This window comes from Balaenoptera acutorostrata, chromosome 7 (assembly GCF_949987535.1).
Source record: "Balaenoptera acutorostrata chromosome 7, mBalAcu1.1, whole genome shotgun sequence".
NCBI lineage: Eukaryota > Metazoa > Chordata > Mammalia > Artiodactyla > Balaenopteridae > Balaenoptera > Balaenoptera acutorostrata.
This window is the reverse complement of record NC_080070.1, coordinates 77026155-77045184: the sequence shown is the minus strand read 5'-3', so window position 1 is coordinate 77045184 and position 19030 is coordinate 77026155. Positions and strand designations below refer to the sequence as shown.

Below are 19030 nucleotides of genomic sequence, written 5' to 3'. Positions count from 1 at the left end.
TGTAACCATAATAGTAGACCATTACAACCAGAAGCCCCCTTCCTAGATTTATATTCCTTTCTGAGTATTAACCTAAGGGAGATGCAAACAACCATTATCCACCCTTCATGTAGACACGGAAGTCAGTCATGGCTGAGCCACCTCTTGAGCCAGGTCTTTGGCTGAGCCCAGAGGGTCAAACATTCCAGGCAAAGGAGGGCAGCGGGGGAGGTGTACTCAGACTGCATTGCTAAACCCATGGGCAGGGTCTGGAATCCTATGAGTGTAAAGGATCTTGGAAGCATGTCTACAACATATTTAAATGTTTAAGAAAATAGACCAAGGCAAAGTAATATTTCAAAATGAGAGAAAGTAATTTTAGATGGCTTATCTTCTCCATTTGAATTAAATTGACTGCAACTAATTAACGTTTTAACTCAGTTCAAATATTGCTCATTCCTTCTTATTAGACCCTGTCTTTACTTGCCCCTTATCCTCAAGCTCCACCCACTGTTGCTTCTGGATTTTCTCTATTAGGCCCCATCAGCATGCTGAATAAAGACAAAAATTATACTGCTATGGTAGTGCTCTCTTCTATCCCAGAGCCACTGTAATTCTTTCTGTACTAGTGATTACTCCTATGCTTTTGTAGCTTCTTCCAGGCCCTCTGCCAACCTACAAGGCACCTTGCTGCAAATTAAATAAAACAAGTGCCCCTTAGGGATAACACAGCCCCAGCCTGGGCGCCATGATGCAATATGGGCTATATTTCATTCCTGACTTGCCGCTCAGCCTGGTGCCTTTGTGCAGTGAACAGCCTTTGCAGTGGTATATGGTCGCCCTGCTTCCTCCTACTCCTCTTGCTCTAAAGTACAAAGAAAGATGAATGGCTAGAAAGAGAGATATGTGTGGTGCTGGAAGGAAGAATTTATGGACCTCAAATGCGATACTGGCCGAGTCTGCCCTCACAGCTGGCCACACTGACTCTTTATGCACTCCTGCTTCTTTTTATGTATTTCCTATAGCAGGTTAAAATGGCACTCTTTTGCTCTCAGAGTTGTGGCTGAGGCCCTAAGTCTGAGAACCAAATATTCCAGCATCTTAAAGAGAGGTATTAGGCCACCTCTGCAGAATATGCTTAGAGACTGACTTCTGTTCTGCTGGCATTAGTCCATGGCTCACCTCCAAGTGATAGAATAAAAGGGATAAAAGATGCCAGGATTTAGAGTATCTTTGGAGAGAGTTGTTGGGGAGTGGTAGGGGAAGTAGATGGAGGAGGGAATGTTTCTGCCATTTCAAACCAACTAAGGGGGTCTTTAAGAGACACAGAGAAGTTGTCATGTGTCCCCTGGAGTATGAGGGAATACCTAAAAAGTCTGAAGAGGAGAGATTGTCTCTAGCTGGCTGATCTGGAGCCATGGAGTAGAGTTTGGTTGGTCATGAGCCATACTTCCAGAGTTCAGGGGGGCAAGGGCATTTCTCCTTGGTCAGATGAGGATCCCATGGACCAGACTGGGGTCATTTAGTAATGGACTCTATCCAAGAAGACTGCTTGGAGGGGGAAGGTGACCCTCAATAGATGGGGGTGGCATCAAAAAACCACTTGCAGGAGTCCAGCTGTTGTCTTTGGGAGACTCTTACCTACGGGCAGTCTTTGAAGAATCCATAAAAATGCTTCAGAAGAGAGAGAAATGGAATTTCAATTCTGTACCCTGAAAGGGCATTGATGCCAAATTATAACTCATGCATCAAATAAGGGCTTTTTCCCCCTTTCCTTTCCTCCCTACCAGGCTCCAACCCAGGAAAGGCCAAACATCTGCAGGTCAGACTTATAGATGAGGTAGAACAAGCAAGAAGGGAGAAACATCCTCTCCTTCCCCTTCCCTCACTGATAATTTCTGGGTGTGGGGTAGGCCAGAGCTGGTGGGTGGGAGAAAGTTAAAATTAAATAAATTTTGGAGTTTTGATAATGTCCTGGGTGCTAAACACAATCCACGGGGTTCTTATGTTGTTAAGAGTCACTGGGAAAGCCATGAGATGTTCTGGAAGTTTTACCCAGGAGCAGGGAAGTACAAGTTGAGAGAACTAGTTTCACAGGATGGTGATGGGAAAGGAAAATGTTGCCTTCTGTTTCTACCTTTTCAAGTTTCAGTTTCTTTACTGAGCCAGTTCCGTATGGAATACAAAGGGTCTTTCTTGCAGAGACGTACGTTTATATTCTGGATCGCATCCACTGTCACCTGCTCAAGGCTGTCAGCCCCGCAGCTGTCTCCTTCCTCTTGTGTATCATTGACTTCCCCCTCTCTACTGGATCATTCCTACCAGCATAAAAAATGACTTAATATCACCTCTCTTTAAAAAAAAAAAAGAAAAGATTCCACATCCCCTTTAGCAACTGCTCTGTTCCCTGTTTCCCTTCACTGAAAAAATGTGAAAGTGTTAGCTAACTCCATGGTCTATGTTTCTCCATCTCTCATTCTCTCATCAGCTCACTCCACTGGGCTTTCCTCTCCACCACACCACTGAGCAGGCTCTCACCAGGATCAACAGTTCTCTTTCTGCATCTTATTTGATTTCTCAGCCACGCTTGATATGCTTGACCAGCTCCTCCTTCTGGAGCCCCGCTCTCCTCTAGGCTTCTGTGTTAAACATTTATCTAGGCTCTTCCTACGCTGCTGGCCATTCATCTGCTAGCCCTTCCTGCCCGACCAGCCCCTATCCTTGGCCTTCCCATCTCTGTCCAAATTCTCTTCCTAAACCGTCGTGTTCAGTCCTGGGGGCTTTATTGGACAGGGCAGAGATAAAACTTTCCATCCTCATAGAAAGTTTAATTGGCCAGTGCTGGTCTGAAAGAAGAAAACAAAATGTTCTGCTTTGTAAAGCAGACTTTAATCAGACCCAACAAAAATAAAGAGAAAAAACAAGAGCATGTGCCTGTGCATTTGGGGGTTGTGTGTGTGTGTGTGTGTGTGTGTTCATTTAGGAAAACATTCTTTGGTTCTGTGACAGAAAACCCAATCCAAATCTTCATAAGAAAAAAGGAAAGTATTGGCTGACACATGCTGAAAAGTTGAAAGGTTCAGGGCAGCCTCAGCAGCAGCCTAAATGAGGACTTAGTCCATGTCCTCAGGATCCCTCTCTCTGCTCTCCATCCTCTGAGCTGGTTCCACTTTTAGCTCTGCCTGTTGACTCCTCATCCCCACACCAGCAGCATTAAGTGCACATCGTCATAAAACTCGGTCAGGTTAGCTTGTTTCCTTCATAACTAACACCCCGCCCCCATCCTGAAATTGAGTCTTATCAGCCTCCAAAATCACATGTGCCAATTCCTTATAATAAATCTCCCTAAGGAATTGGCTCCCTAATCTATCACGAGATTATAGAGGCTGATAAGTCCAAAGGTTTGCAGGGTGAGTCAGCAAGTTGGAGACACAGGAGAACGGATGGTGTCATTCCAGTCAGAGGGCCAGCAGTTCTCGAGACCCAGGAAGCACTGATGTTGGTTTGAAGGCATTCAAGCTGGAGGAATTATCTCTTATTTAGGGGAGAGTCAGCCTTTTTGTTCCATTCAGGTCGTAAGTTGACTGGATGAGAACCACACACATTAGGGAGGACAATCTGCTTAACTCAGTCTGCTGATTTCAATGTTAGAATCTCATCCAAAAATACCATCACAGAAACACCCAAATATCTGGGCATCCCTTGGCCCAGTCAAGTTGACATAAAATTAACCATCACAGTCTCACTGGCCTTCATTGGTCCCTGCTGCTTTTTCCACCTCTGAGGCCCAAGTGTAGGGTCATCTACATATGGGTTATGAATGGGGTAAAATGATTCTTTCATAGGAAAATTGTAGGACAATTGCCCAAGAAGATAGAGGAAGCTAGGGGGAAAAAGAAGTGTCTACTGCAAGTCACTAAGACATACGTTTGAAAGCTAAAATGAGATAGAACTAAAGAAACATTAATAAGTGATTGCTGGGACTTCCCTGGTGGTGCAGTGGTTAAGAATCCGCCTGCCAATGCAGGGGACATGGGTTCAATCCCTGGTCCAGGAAGATCCCACATGCCGCGGAGCAACTAAGCCCGTGAGCCACAACTACTGAGCCCGTGTGCCACAACTACCGAAGCCCGCGTGCCTAGAGTCTGTGCTCCACAACAAGAGAAGCCACCTCAATCAGAAGCCCGCGCATCACAACGAAGAGTAGCCCCGGCTGGCAGCAACTAGAGAAAGCCTGCGCGCAGCAACGAAAGACCCAACGCAGCCAAAAATAAATAAATTTAAAAAAAAATAAGTGATTGCTATGTGCTAGGAATTGTCCTACACAGTTTATATTACCCCTGAGCTGATAAATTTATTGAAAAAGTTCACTAGTATCTTTTAATTTCTTCAGCTGTAGATTTACAGTGAACAAAAAAGCATCCGTTTCTCTTCACCCTTCACTCCCAACGCACAAGGAGGAAAACTAGGATTACAAATGCATGAACTTTCCTTGACCCCATGGGAATATATCTTCTTTTAAATGTAGTATTTCTGATCAAGAGAGAAATTTTGCTGGAAGATTGTAGGTCACTTTGGAAATAGCCCTAGGATATTTCTCCTCGTTATTTTTCTTTTAGACTAAATTCCTGAATTATCTAGCCAAGGATAACGAAACACAGTAAAGTGAGGTGGAAGGGTTTGTGTAAGACTGATATTATTTCTTCCTTAAATTGTGTAGAGTCACCATTGTAATCTTTGAGACTGAAAGATTTTAGAATTCTTTCAGTCTTTTTAGCAGGTACAGAACTATTCTATTTCTTAGAACAATTCAATATATAGAGGATTTAATTTCTTTAATGGATACAGAACTGTTGAGATTTTAAATGTTTTCTACTGTCCATTTTGATAATAAAAAATACTTTATCCATTTCATCTAAATTTTTAAAGTTACATAAGGGTGTTCCTAATATTCTCTTGCCTATTAAATGTCTGTAGTGATGGTCTCCTTTTTATTCCTGATATTGGTCATTTATGTTTTCCTTCTCTTTTTTTCTTGATCAGTTTTATCAAGGGTTTATCACTTGTATTAAGAACCAACTTTTGGCTTTGTTTATTTCCTCTATTATATGTTTCTTATCTATTTCATTTATTTCTGTTCATAATATTTCCTTTTTTCTATTTTCTTTGGATTTAATTTGCCTGAAATGAGAATTAAGTTTATTGCTTTTCAATAGTTCTCCTCTCTCCCATTCCCTGACCTCCCTTCCTTTCACCCAATATACACTATGCATTTGGACCAGTAAGTTTCCTTTATGGCATCACTGTTTAATATGTCATTTTCATTATCATTCAGTTCATAATATTTTCTAATTTTAGTTGACTTTTTGATTTTTGAGTTATTTGGAAGTACATTACATAATTTCCAAATATTTGGGGGATTTTCTAATTATCTTCTGTTACTGATTTATATTTCGATTCCTTTGTAATCAGAGAACATATTCCATATGATTTGATTTTTTGAAAAAAAAAAAAAAAAAGTTAAGACTTCCCTTAAGGCCCGTATAGTATGTATTTTGTTAGTGTCTACTGTTAACATAATGACAGCAGCTCTCTTTTTGTTAGTGTCTGCATTTTACCATCCTTTCACTCTCACCCTTTCCGTATCTCTATATTTAGAGTGATCCTATTGTTGACAGCACATAGTTGTGGGTTTTTAATTTATTTAGTCTAATAATCTTTAAAAACTTATTTGTCTCATTTACATTAAATGGAATAACTGATATAGTTGGGTTTAAGTCCACCATTTTGCTAGTTATTTTGTTCATCTGTTCTTTGTTCTTCAGTCCTCGTTTTGGATTTACCAAGTATATTCCATGATTTCATTTCTCTACTCCATTAATAGATGGTTAGTTATAAATTATTGTGTTTTTCTTTTGGGATTTCTCTAGAGATTATAATATGCATCCTGATTTAATACAGTCCATCCTAACCTTTGTGCTACTGTTGTCATATATTTTATTTATATGTTATAAATCCCACAAGACATTATTATTACTGTTACACAAAGCAGTCGATAGTATTTCATGTTTGCCCACGTAGTTACACCTTCTGATGCTCTTCATTCCTTCTTTCAGTCTCATGCTTTCATATGATCATTTCCTCTCATTGTTTCAGCAGTATCGGTCTGCTGCTGAAATGTCTCTCAGTTTGATTTTTCTGAAAATTTCTTTATTTTGCTTTCATTTTTGATGATATTTTAAATGAATATAGAATTCTAGGTTGACAATATTTTATTTTTGCACTTTGAAAATGTTATTCTGCTATCTTCTGGCTTCTGTAACTTATGTTGAAAAGTCAACCATTAGTTTTACTGTTGCTCATTTGAAGCTAATGTATTTTTTTCTCTGGCTGCTTTTAAGATTTTCTCTCAATCCTTGATTATTAGACACTGACAAAAATATGTCTATCTGTGGTTTGTTTGTTTGCTTGTTTTAATCCTGCTTAGAATTTGCTGAGCTTCTTGAATCTGGGGGATGATGTCTTATCAACTTTGGAAAAGTTTTGGCCATTATTTCTTCAAATATTATTTTTGCTTCAATTTATTTCTCCTCCTCTTCTAGTATTTTGTTGAAAGATGGTAGACCTTTTAACTTTGTTCCATGCGTCTCTAATGCTCTGTTTTATTTTTATACATGCTTTATATCTGTGCTTGAATTTGTATATTTTCAATTGTACTATCTTAGAGTCTCAAAATCTTTTCTTCTCTGTCAAGTCTGCTGTTAAATGTGTTCTCACCTTCAGTATTGTGTTTTTTAGAGAATATCCATCTGATTTTTTACATAGATTTCATATCTTTATTAATATTTCTTATCTTTTCATCCATTTTCCCTCTTTTGTTCTATTTCCTATAATATATTAATCAGTTAAAATCCTTGTCTGTTAGCTTCACTATCTGGATTATCTGTAGGTCTGGTTATATTATTTATCTTTTCTCCTGATTGTGATTATCAGTCATATTTTCCTGCTTCTTTGCTTGTCTAGTAATTTTTTATTATTTGTCAGACATTGTATGTAAAAGCACTGCAGAGGCTCTAGATGATGCCTTACAATTTCCCTGTTAGGCAATAGAATGAGGGGTTTATCTTTGAGAGGGGTAGGGGTTACATCGCAGCTTTCATAAGACTTAGTCCACTTCTCATTTTCTCCCTGTTCCTCAAACATAGCCCTTCTGGGCTTTTGATTATAGCCTACAGGATCTCTGTCTTCTCAGCCCTGCAAGACTGGGAAATTTTGTACTGTACTTTGAGGTTTTGAACTTAGCTCTTTACCTTTCACTCCTTGCCCCATCCCAACTTCAAAATCTGAAAGATGTCCCAAGGGGTGTCTGGCTATGTGTTTGAATGGCAGGACCACTTTCTCTGGTTGGACTTTTTCTCCTTTGCACTATGAAACTAGAGGAGATTGTATTATGCCTTTTGGAAGTCTTCAGCCAAACTTCCCAGCCTTCTTTGCATAGCCCCTGAACTCAGAAGATGTCCCATGGGGAAAACCAGTGGTGTTTAGCACTTCTCAAGTTTTTAGTTTCTCTCACCAGCCCCATGTGATTACCAAAAACCTCTCTGGTTTCTCTTTCCTCAAGAAAATTCTTTACAAGCCAAGTTTAATTCTCAGTCCATGCCCAGAATTGTCGAATATCCCTGAAGAAGAAAACAACTATAGTTTATGTAGCCCTCATTGTTTCCTCATTTCCTGAGACCCTTAAAAATGTAACTTTTGCAATCCAGCTGACTCTTCCTAGTTGTTGCAATGGGAATTATAGCCTCCCATGACCTACAACATTTAACTTAGGGATGGAAGTCCCCTGGTCCTTATGTTTTGAGGATAAAGGCCCATCAATATGGTTACAACTTCAAGAACTGAAAAGGGCCACAGCCTGCCCATAGTACTTGGATTCAAGGAAGTAGAAGGTTACACTGCTTAGCCAGACTTAAGCTCTCAATTGCAGAGGCCCTGAGCAAATGTGTAGCATGGACTTGGGAGATATTGCCACACTTGATGTGGCGAGGAAAGTTGTCAGAATGAATGGTGGCTCTTGAACAGACCATGTAAGTTTGCAGCAATAACCACAGCTAGCAGCAATCAAAATTGACTATGCAAAGGTGGGAAAGGAGTCTTCTCCTCTCTTTGTGGGTGGTGTTTAAACAAGATTAAATGTGACTCAAAAAATTAGATAAATTTCTACTCCATTTCACAGAGGGAAACATATTAATTACACTGTTATTTCTAGTAGTATGACCAGGCAACTGGGTACAAAATTAACTCAAAGCTGTGGGACTTTGAAGAAGTTTTATAAATGCCTTAATAATTTTATTTTGCTTTAATTGTCTTTTTCATGTTTATATATAGATGCATAAATACACATATATGTTTGTATGTATATATGTATATGTATGTATGTGTATAATGTACATTTTTTACTCTACCCTCACTTTTCAGTCATTATTAATATAAAATGGGGACTTATTATTTTTTAAAAATTATGCTTTTAAATTTTATTATTCTTTTTCAAGAACAATATTGATATTGTAAACTAGATCCATACCTTTTAACCATGACTTTACTAGTTTTTAGTTCCTTTTTTGCTTCATGTTTTAGACAGTTGAGGATGCCTTCAAGTTATTTCTTGGTATTTTGTAAGTACTTGCATGCCTGACTATGTCTCCTATCGTCTTCATGAATGAAAAATAACTTTGAAATCCTCAGGCTACAGATTTTTGCTCCCAAACCTCCAAAACAGTCGTTCTCAACCTTGAGTGCACATTATCATTTCCTGGGAGCTTTAAAAAATACTGATGCCTGGGTCCCACCCCCAGAAATTCTGATTTAATTGGTCTGAGATATGGCCTGGATATCAGGATTAAAAATGAAATAAAGCAACAACAATAAAAAATATGCTTGGGCTCCACTCTGGGTCAATTAAACTCTAATTTTCGAGAGTGGGGTTTGGGCATCAGCACACTTTTTCTGCTTTGTGTGAAAAATTCTCAAGCTTGCCAACCCCACTGTCAGTTTCCAACTGTGGCGATCTTGGTCTTTATTGCCATCAATGCGGATTAGAATTTTGCTTTTACATTTTCAGATTTTTTTGTGATCCTTTCTTACCTGTCCTCGCCCTTTTTACTTGTTCTGTAGTCTCTTTATGCCAGATGATCTTCTTACAGCTTTCCCCTCTTTCACTATGGAGGTGAGTCATTTTACATCTTATAAAATAGTTTTCTAAAATTTTCTTTTGTATTTTTCAGGAGATCATTTTTGGGGAGGCTTGCTTTTCTTCTATATTTCCAAAGTGATGATCCCTTGCCCTTTTTTCCCATAGTAATTTTTGGTCAGACCTCTGTTTTTGTTGTTATTGTGGTTTTGGTTTACATGGTTTCTTCTTTTTTCTCATTTCAAATATGGCAAAACTGATCTCATTGGCCCTACTCTCAGGTAATATGGATGATAGGTGATGACTTTTCTCAAATCCCCCTCTATAGTACAGTTGTAAACATTCCCACCTCCCAGTCCAATCCCAAAAGTCAAGGAGGCTTTCTCTTCACGTGATTTTGCTTTATGAGGAAACTTTTTCTCCTTCTATTTGCCTGGCCCTCTCATATTCCCATGGGCCACCGCGTAGTTTAAAAAACTTTTTCCAGCATCACTCTTACCACGCTGTTCTTCATCATCATCTACCTGTGGTGCTTTCCTTGCGGGGACCTCTTTTCTTAGGAAGCTACATACTAACTCCAGAACACCTCCCGCTTTACTTCTGGCCCAGTTGTTTTCTGGGGTTTTCCATGTCTGCCGGATGGTGACAAGGACTGAGGAACAATAGCCACTCCAGAGAGTGACAGCAGTGGGCCAGGGAGTGGCTGATGTGCTTCCCTGTGGGTACGTGGCTGGCTCTCTGAGTCAGTGGCCTATCAAGGGGGACAGATTGGAAGTACCTTCCTGTACCTTTTATTCAGATAGATGAAGTCAATTGGGGTAACAACTGGATAGGCTATTCTCAACCCACCTGTGTCTGGATTATAACTGGTATCATCTACAAAGCTCCACGGGTGATTCTAGGACATATAAGGTGATCAGTGGTTGGAAAAAGCTGCAGAAGGGACTAGGGGGGCCCCATCTCAAACTGGAAACCCAGGCTGAATTTGAGCAGAATAACTCCATGGAGATGGGATTCAAGGGACGACCAAGACAATAAGCGAACAGGTTTTGCAGTCGTCCGTGTGATGGTGTTACTGGGACAGGGACCCTCAGAGGGGAGTGGAGGGCGCAGATGTGAGAAACGGTAGAGGAGCAGCCTTGACAGGACCTGGATCCTGAGTGGATGTAGCAGGAAGGAAGGGGAAGAGCCAGCGACCACACCAAGGATGCTAACCTCCTGAGTGTTCTTGGCCAAATAAATGCCTGTCTGGTCCTTTTAGAAACGGCATACTAAGGTTAAAATATAACAGCAATTACTTAGCTTTATCCATTCACTAACAAGTATTTTATGTGCCCAGCATTTTGCTAGACCCTGGGGATGCAATTTAGTTAAAAGGGACACAGTCCTTGCCCTCCTAGAGCCTTTAGTCTACATGCTTTAGAGACAGCATCAATCAAATAAATCACACCAATGAACGGAATTCACCGGGGAATGCTCTGAAGGAAGGGAACTCCCTCGCTATGAAAACATGTCATAAGGGAAGCTGAGGAAGGAGGGGATAAGGGTCTGGAACACAGCATGCCAGGCAGAGAGAACAGGTGACAGCTTTTCCAAGGGAGACAGAAGGGCCCCAGGGTGGCAGGAACTCAGAGTGTGATGAGAGCGGGTTCAAGATGAGGCAGGGAGGTGAGCAGCGCCTCACAGGAGAGGAGACACCTGTCGTCTGAGAGCCCAGCACTGCTCAGCCCTGCACTGCTCAGTTCCATCCATATCTCAGACTTGTAAGGTATTGCCAGTTGAGCCAGTCTAAGTATGCAAGAAGGTTTTTTAATGCACTACCCATGAAATGCTGTAATGTATGATGATTAATAAAATAGTAAAAGCTTTATTCTTTCCATAAAGCTGCTATGAATATTTAATCTGGCTTGGAAGGTCTAAAGTGGTCCAATAAATCTATGTTGTAAACTTGACCAGAACTATCTCTTCCCGTAAAAGCCAGCGGATTTTCAAGTGAGGAAATCATTAGTCTAGACGTCGTCTTTGTCTGAAAAGGAGCAAACGAGCACTTGCGTGCCTGCACCGTGCTTCTCAGGATTTATGAAGCCTCTGTCATCCTAGTATTCAAACAAATTTATTCTGATCTATGGTCACAAAGGTGATTCCTCCTTACCTGAGTCTTGTTTTTTTTTCCCTATTCCTCTGCAAGTCCTATCATAAACTAGGTTAAACCAAAGTGGAGAAAAAATATAAAACCCCATCCGAAAAAATAAATCCTCAGCCTTCAGGAAGCACATCTGATGTTTTCCCATTCACAGTTCCTTGAGTGTGGTGGATCTCTCTGTCAGAATTACTGCAGGCTGATTTCTTTCCTCCATTTTTTAAAATTGAGGTATAGTTGCTTTACAATGTTGTGTTAGTTTCAGGTGTACAGCAAAGTGATTTAGTTATATATATATTATAACTAAACTAAATAAATTTATTAGAATGTCATATCCATATATGTGTGTGTGTGTATATATATATATATATATATATTCTTTTTCAGATTCTTTTCCCTTGTAGGTTATTACAAAATGTTGAGTGTGGTTCCCTGTGCTATCCAGTAGGTCCTTGTTGGTTATCTATTTTATATATAGTAGTGTGTATGTGTTAATTCCAAACTCCTAATTTATCCCTCCCCCCAACCTTTCCCCTTTGATAACCATAAGTTTTTTTTTTCTGTCTCTGGGTCTATTTCTGTTTTATAAATAAGTTCATTTGTATCATTTTTTAAGACTCCACATATAAGTTATATCATATGATATTTGGCTTATTTCACTTAGAATGCCTCCATTTTTAAATTGATTTTTTTTCCATACTGAATGTCTTATCTATCTATCTATCTATCCATCCATCCTGGCTCATTTCCTAAGTTAGGGCCTTTATGTGACTTTAGTCCCAAGAGCACTTCATTTTTCAGTCTACAACTTCCTACTGGGATCTCCAAGTCCCAGTACCTTTCTCTTATTCCAGTCTCCCGCTATTCACCCCTTGCCCCTCATGTCTCTGTCTCTGCCTCGCTCTCACTTGCTCTTCACACTTTTCACACTCCAGCTTTGGCTTTCATCTTGCCCTTGCCCCTACTCTCTTTCTTACTCATGCTTTCTCCCTATTTCTTTCTTTCACTCTTGCTCTCTCACCCTCAGTCTCGCTCTCTCCCTCTTATTCTTCCTCCTGTAATTTGTAAAACGATCTCCCCACGTTTGTAGTTTCAGTATCACCTGCACAGAGGTATCTTCTCTATATTTGTAGCTGTGGGGCTCTTTGAGTTGATAATAACAGAAACCAGCTTTGACTGGCTGCAAAAAAAGGAGGGGAAATTTATTAGAAGGTTACAGAGACATCTCACAGAATCAAGAGTTGAAGAGTCATGAACAGAAATGGCCCTAGGGTCCACTGCTAATACATGAACTTAATACTAGTAATTCCCAGTCTCCTTGATTTTCTATTCCTGCTTTCAAATTCCTGGGAGAGAGAATTCAACTAACTCAGATCTCACTGTGGCTCAGTCAGCTCTGGATGGAGGTGCAGGGTTGCTATATGCAGTTGAGACCAGTTCGGGTTTGCCAATGTCTATTGCACTGTTCCCAGTGTTTGTAAACTAGGCAGCAACCCAAATGGCTGTACCCTGAAATATCAATCCAGTCTTGGTTTTCTGACTTTTGGACGATAGACCCACTTGGATGAACCATAGTAGTGACTGAAATCCTCATCTTCTCTCTAACATCCACTGTTCAGTGAGATTCTCTCTCACTAAGATGATAGTCTCTTGCCTGGTCCTCCAGCCTGGCTGTTATCACCAATTCCTCTATATCCTCGCCCACACTACACATCCAGTAACAGTCATACAAACTCAAGTCTGGGTGTAAGAAATAAAAGAGCACAATAAATAAGAAAACATAAAGTTTAGGGGATAATTACAAATAATTCACAAGTGTTTTCAACTGGAGTTGGGCTTTGGTCACAGTAAATAGAACACTTTAATATATGAATTGCCTAGTGATTCATATATTTATCCATTTAAAATATTTTCTGAGCACTGATTCTGTGCTGGTAATTAGGCAAGTCCCAGATCTTGAATCCTCTGGTCTAACAAGGATGATCAGGAACTAGTTAAGGAGCCTCACAGAACTGTATGTAATTTACAACTGTTTTAAGTACTCCAAAGGAGAGGTATGAAGGTTTTGAGCACAGTTAATGGCAGGCCAAGGAGTCTTTATTTATTTATTTATTTATTTATTTATTTAGGCTGCACCGGGTCTTAGTTGCGGCACGTGGGATCTTTTAGTTGCAGCATGCGGACTTAGTTGCGGCATTCGAACTCTTAGTTGCAGCATGCATGCGGGATCCAGTTTCCCGACCTGGGATCGAACCCGGGCCTCCTGCCCTGAGAGCTCGGAGTCTTACCCACTGGACCACCAGGGAAGTCCCCAGGGGCGTCTTTCCCTGAGGAACCGGTGCTTGCTCTGAGATCAGAGGCTAGGAGTGGAGGTGTTGGGGAGGAGAAATCGAGAAGAGACTTCCAGGCAGAGAGAGCAGGGTGTGGGTGGGCTCTGGTGCATTTGAGGAACTGGGAATCTAGAGTGCAATGGGAGAGCGGAGATGGATGAGGAGCAGGGTAAGAGGCACATGGGACAGTAGGCAGGGTCAACCCTCATGAGCAGGTCACAGATTTTGGCTGAGAAGCCGTCAAGGGCTTTTTAAACAGGAGTGTAACAGAATCAAATTCAAGTTTTAAAATGATCATCCTGGTTGCTGTGTGGAGAATGAATTGGAAGGGATTTGAGAGGATATGGGCAAAGTAAGGAATGCACTGAGTGAAATCTGAAAATAATTATTGTGAAATATCTGCACATCCATAGAATTGGCAGAAAGCCAAAATTCTCTGATAATTTTATGGCTGTTTTCATTTTGAACCTGCCAGTCATCATAGTTCAGAGGTTGTGTGAACAAAGTAGTAATAACGTCAAGAGAGAAATGTTAAGTGACTAGGATTTGCCCCAGATGATGAAATAATAATATGAATCAAGGATAACTCCTAGGTTTCTGGTTTGAGAAATTAGGTGTTTGCTATGACTGTCTACATTGTCTCCTTTACTTCTCTTTGAGTGTAGGTATCCAACATGAAGGGGCCATCCTGGTTATGCTTTTTCTTCAGTTGGTCAAGTTCCTAACTCAGCCTACATATTTAATCGATTTCTTTTGTCATCCACCATATTGGAAATAATGTACCTTTTTTTAAATGCTTGTACTTTCTCTAAAAGCCTGTAAATATTGTATTTTGGGGATTGCAGGAAATACCGAATTTAGGTACTTAAGTTATTATGAAAGATGTCCTTCAAAACTCTCTGGTAGTTTATGACTCACTCAAACTCAAGTTTATTAGGAACATATTGAGACGTTTCAAAAATATCATTTTAAGTGTTGACAATTGTTCTTGATTATGGGAAAGTTGGAGACAATCTGAGTATGCATTGCTGGAGACTGGGAAGGCAGAATGTGGTGGACACAGAGGCCTAAAGGAACAGAATAGATGTCCACACCTCAAGGGCTGTGTTCAGTACACACTTATCTCCACGGGGAAGATGGGGCTGAGGCTAGAGTATTTCAGACTCACATTTTCCCTACAAGATTTTAATAATTAATTTCTTCCTTCTTCTCCCTTTCCTTCCCTTCACTCATTCAGTTAATGTTTTTTGAGTCTCAGCCACTGTGCAAGGCACCAAGCATACGGTAAAGAATGGCTTAGATGTTGTTCCTGTCCCAGTGGAGTGGGGAGACAGACAAGAACAAATGATCATATACATAAAAATATGGGTACAAATAGTGGTGAGTTCCTTGGAGGAAAAATAAATGTTGCTAAACTACAAAGAAGTAGGCTTTTTGACAAAGAGACATTGGAGTTGAGACCTAAAGAACAGAATTTCTTCAGAAGCTGGGGGAAGAGCATTTCAGTCCACAGGAATAGCATGTGCAACAGACCCAAAGACAAAAAGGGCCTGGTCTCTATGAGAAAATGAAAGGACATTGATATGGGTGCAAATATGAGCAAAGGGACCGGGGTACAAAATGGGGCCAGAGAAACATGCGGAGGCCAGGCCATTACACGCCCTCTAGGTCTTGTTGCTAATCTTAGATATTAGCCCACAGACAAACAGCATCTGTTGAAGGGTTTTGTGCTGGGGAGTAAAATGATTTGATTGACATTTAAGACCACGCCTTTGGCTACTATCAGGAGAAAGGTTTGGAACAGGAACATGAATGGGTGCCGGAAGAACCATTAGGAGGTTTTTCAGGAGTTCAGATGAGAAGTGGCTTGGACAAGGAAGCAGTAGTGGAGATGGAGAGGAGTGGGTGGATTTGGGAGCTATTCTAATGGTAGAATAAATAGAACTTGGTGTTACACTAGATATAATAATGAGACAAAAGTGAAATCTAGGAAAACTCCTAGGTTTCTTGCTTGAGCAATTAGGTAGATGTTGATACCATTAATGAGTAGGACAGACTCCTACTCTTGAAAGTCACATTTTCAAGAAAAGATCAGGAGTTCCGTGTTGGACATGTAAAGATTCCCGTGTAGTTGTGTACAGGTTGGTTATATGGGTCTAGAACTGAAAGAGCAATCAATGTGGGAGTACAGAAAACAGAAAACATATTTAAATTTATTAGAATTCATGAATTAACCAAGAAGGAGAGTATATAGTGAGAAGAGAAGAGAAGAAGCCCCAGGGCCAAGCCCTGAGGACATCCAGTCCTTAGGAAAGGAAGAAGCCAGGAAAGAGAAGGAGAGTCTAGGAGAAAATCCTAGAAGTGTGGTGGCATTAAAATCAAGAGGGGAGAATGTTTTGAGAAGAAGTGTTTGCTAACTGTGTCGCATGATGCTGAGATATTGAGTAAAATAAGACTGAATAATGTCCATTGGATTTGGCAGCATGGAAATCATTAAGGACCTTGAGAAGAACAGTGTGGGAGGGAAAGGAGGGGACAAAGCCAGTTTACAGTAGAATTAATTGTGAGTAGAAGGTGAAAGACTGGAAGTAACGTACGGACACAAATCTTCCAAGATGTGTGACTATGAGAAGATAAACTATATAGGGGGGGACTGTATTGGACACCTCTTATATGTCACTTCAAATCTTGGCTCTACCTTCTCCCACAGCCACTGCCTTGGTAAGCTCTAAGCAGCAGTCAACCAGCTTCCCATAGGTTTCACTTGACATTGCCTTGTCTTGGGCCCCTCCTACTCTGGGGCTTCTTTGCTTTGTGGCTGGGAACTCCTGAGGGAACCTTTTTGGCATTCATGCCTACGTAACCCAGAATCCATGGGAGATAACATCCAAGGATAAACTTTGACCAGAGGGCAATGGGAGATGATGGATACATGCTTTCATTCCCTCTTATCCCTTGGGTGGATGATTTTCAGACATATTTCATAAATCTATGGGGAAGGACCCGTGAGGTTGAACATCAGGTACCTTTAAAGGTGGTAAAGAAAATAGGCATCTACGTATTAGCTTTACTTCTTTCCATGTTTTGCCCCTCTGTCCCCAATCCTAGGATCACTTCTAGATAAACCATCTACCTGTATGCAAACTTTCAACTCATACTAGAGCAGGATTGGGACGGATCCAGCAGAAAACGAAAAGATGAAGACACAGAAGAGGGAAGGGATAACTAATAGAGCAGGGCCTTTGAGAAGGCCTTTGAGAGGAGATGGGACCCAGAGTGCTATGGAGAAACTGGCTGTTCAAAGGAGGAAGGATATTTCCTTTGCTGTGAGACAGGAGAGTAGGTGAAGATCAATTTGGGGCAGGTCTGTTTGTAGTTTTGAGATTGTGCTGATGAGAGGGTTCCTATTTGTACGAGTCAGGACTCAACCAGAGACATAGACCCAGTAGGAGGTGAGTAGATAGAGAGAGAGAGAGAGAGAGAGAGAGAGAGAGAGATTGATAGATTGCAAGGAATTGACTTGTATGATTGTAGGGCAACTCCAAAATCTGTAGGGCAGGCTGTGAGGAAGGGCATAATGGCTGAAACATCCACAGGCAGAATTTCTTCTTAATCAGGAAAGCTTCAGTTCTGTTCTTAAGGCCTTCCCACTGATTAGAATCAGGCCCACCCAGAATATCTAGGATAACCTCCCTCACTAAAAGTCAACTGATTATGAATGTTAATTACATCTACTAAATACCTTCACAGCAACACCTAGATTAGCGTTTGAATAGCTGAGGACGGCAGCGTAGCCAAGTGGACACATCAAAAGACGGTCACACTATCTATTTCGACCTCTAAAGCTGTGCTACCTAACGGAAAATTTTGCATTGATGGAAATGTTTTTTTTTTTTTTTTCCTTGTTTGAAACTAGCCCACATGCTATATAAGCAGACACCATGAGCACAGCTTCAGTACTACTATTCCTCCTTTTACAACCACCAAGACCAGGGTTCAGATCTGATGGGAAAGGGAACCGGAGGGTGATGGAAATGTTTTATTTCTGCATCACCCAATACAACAGCCACTGGCCACATAAGGCTGTTGAACACAATGCTTAGTGTAACTGAGGAACTAAATTTTGAATTTTATTTAATTTTAATTAATTTAAATTTAAATACCCTTATGTGTCTATCGGCATGAAGTTCTAGAGTATAAATCCGGGTCATCAGTTGAGAATATTATTGCTAGCTAAAAGTAACAAATTGGTTGATCAAAACTGGCGTGCAAAAGTATAGCATGTTCTCATTTGCCCTTCAGTCTACACAGTGGGAGTTTTTCAGTCACAGCTATCATCTCTGATATTGATCTTGCAGTTTGCCAGTATCACAGTTTGCAAACATTAACAGTAAACATGAGATTGTGATTCTAGCTGAGCAGCTCACCATGCAAAGCAGGTGTGCATTCCAGCGTGGAGCAAGCAACAGTTCGCTTCCTGTATGCACAAAGGCTCTTCCAGATGGCAAACTCATTATAAACAACAGCAGTCTGTACTGCATCATGTTCTCTGATTAATGGGTTGTGTTATCTTATCAGCACAATGAGAACACATGTGGTAGGAGAAATGCCCATTCCGACAAAGAAAAACTCAATGGTTTCTTAAAAATAGGAAGCATACATGCCACGTTCCCAAACACAATGCAATAAAACTCGAACTTAGCAATAACAACACAACTGTTTATGTTTGGAAATGTAAAAACATTATTCGAAATAATTCTTGGATCAAAAGGAACTGAAAACTGAAATTAAGACTTATTTAAATAAACTGAGAGTGAGACTACTATATATTAAAACACAGTAGTTGCAGCCAAACCTGATTAAAACACTTTTCTTAGATAGCTTTAAAATACCTTTTCAGAAACCAGGATAAAAATGTAAACATAACTACACATTTAATTTCTGGAGGCTAGTAGAAGAGCATCAACATTAACCCAAGGAAAACAGAACATAGTAATAAAGACAAAAAATAAAATTAAAATGTTGACTTGATAAATGAAAGCTAGAGTTTATTCTTTCAAATACACATAGTTCTAGAAAATTTTACATTAAAATAAGAAGAGAAAATGCAAATAAACAGTTTTAGGAAAGAGAAAGTATAAATTAGGAAATATGGAAATATTTGTATGTTTATAAATAATAATAACAAGTACTTGTGGAGAGCTTTCTATGTTCAGGCACTGTTGTTGAAATATACTATGATTAAATAAACTGTTCATACAATAGAATACTGTGCAACTATTAAATGAAACAAAGTAAATCTATACATATGACATTGAAAGTTGTCCATAACATACTGACAGAGTGAAAAAGCCAAGTTACAAAATTGGATGAATGTATGATCTCATTTAA

At 40.1% G+C, this 19030-nt stretch overlaps 1 long non-coding RNA gene and 1 other non-coding gene across 2 annotated transcripts in view; one reads left to right on the top strand and one right to left on the bottom strand.

Annotated features, from left to right (window-relative positions):
* Positions 1-19030, top strand: part of LOC103008351 (uncharacterized) — an 85329-nt gene that overhangs the window by 16513 nt on the left and 49786 nt on the right. The gene's annotated exons all lie outside the window — the stretch shown is intronic.
* Positions 17540-17666, bottom strand: LOC114238138 (small nucleolar RNA SNORA61). Its single transcript, XR_003623555.2, has one exon. It is a non-coding gene; the product is annotated as a small nucleolar RNA SNORA61 (small nucleolar RNA).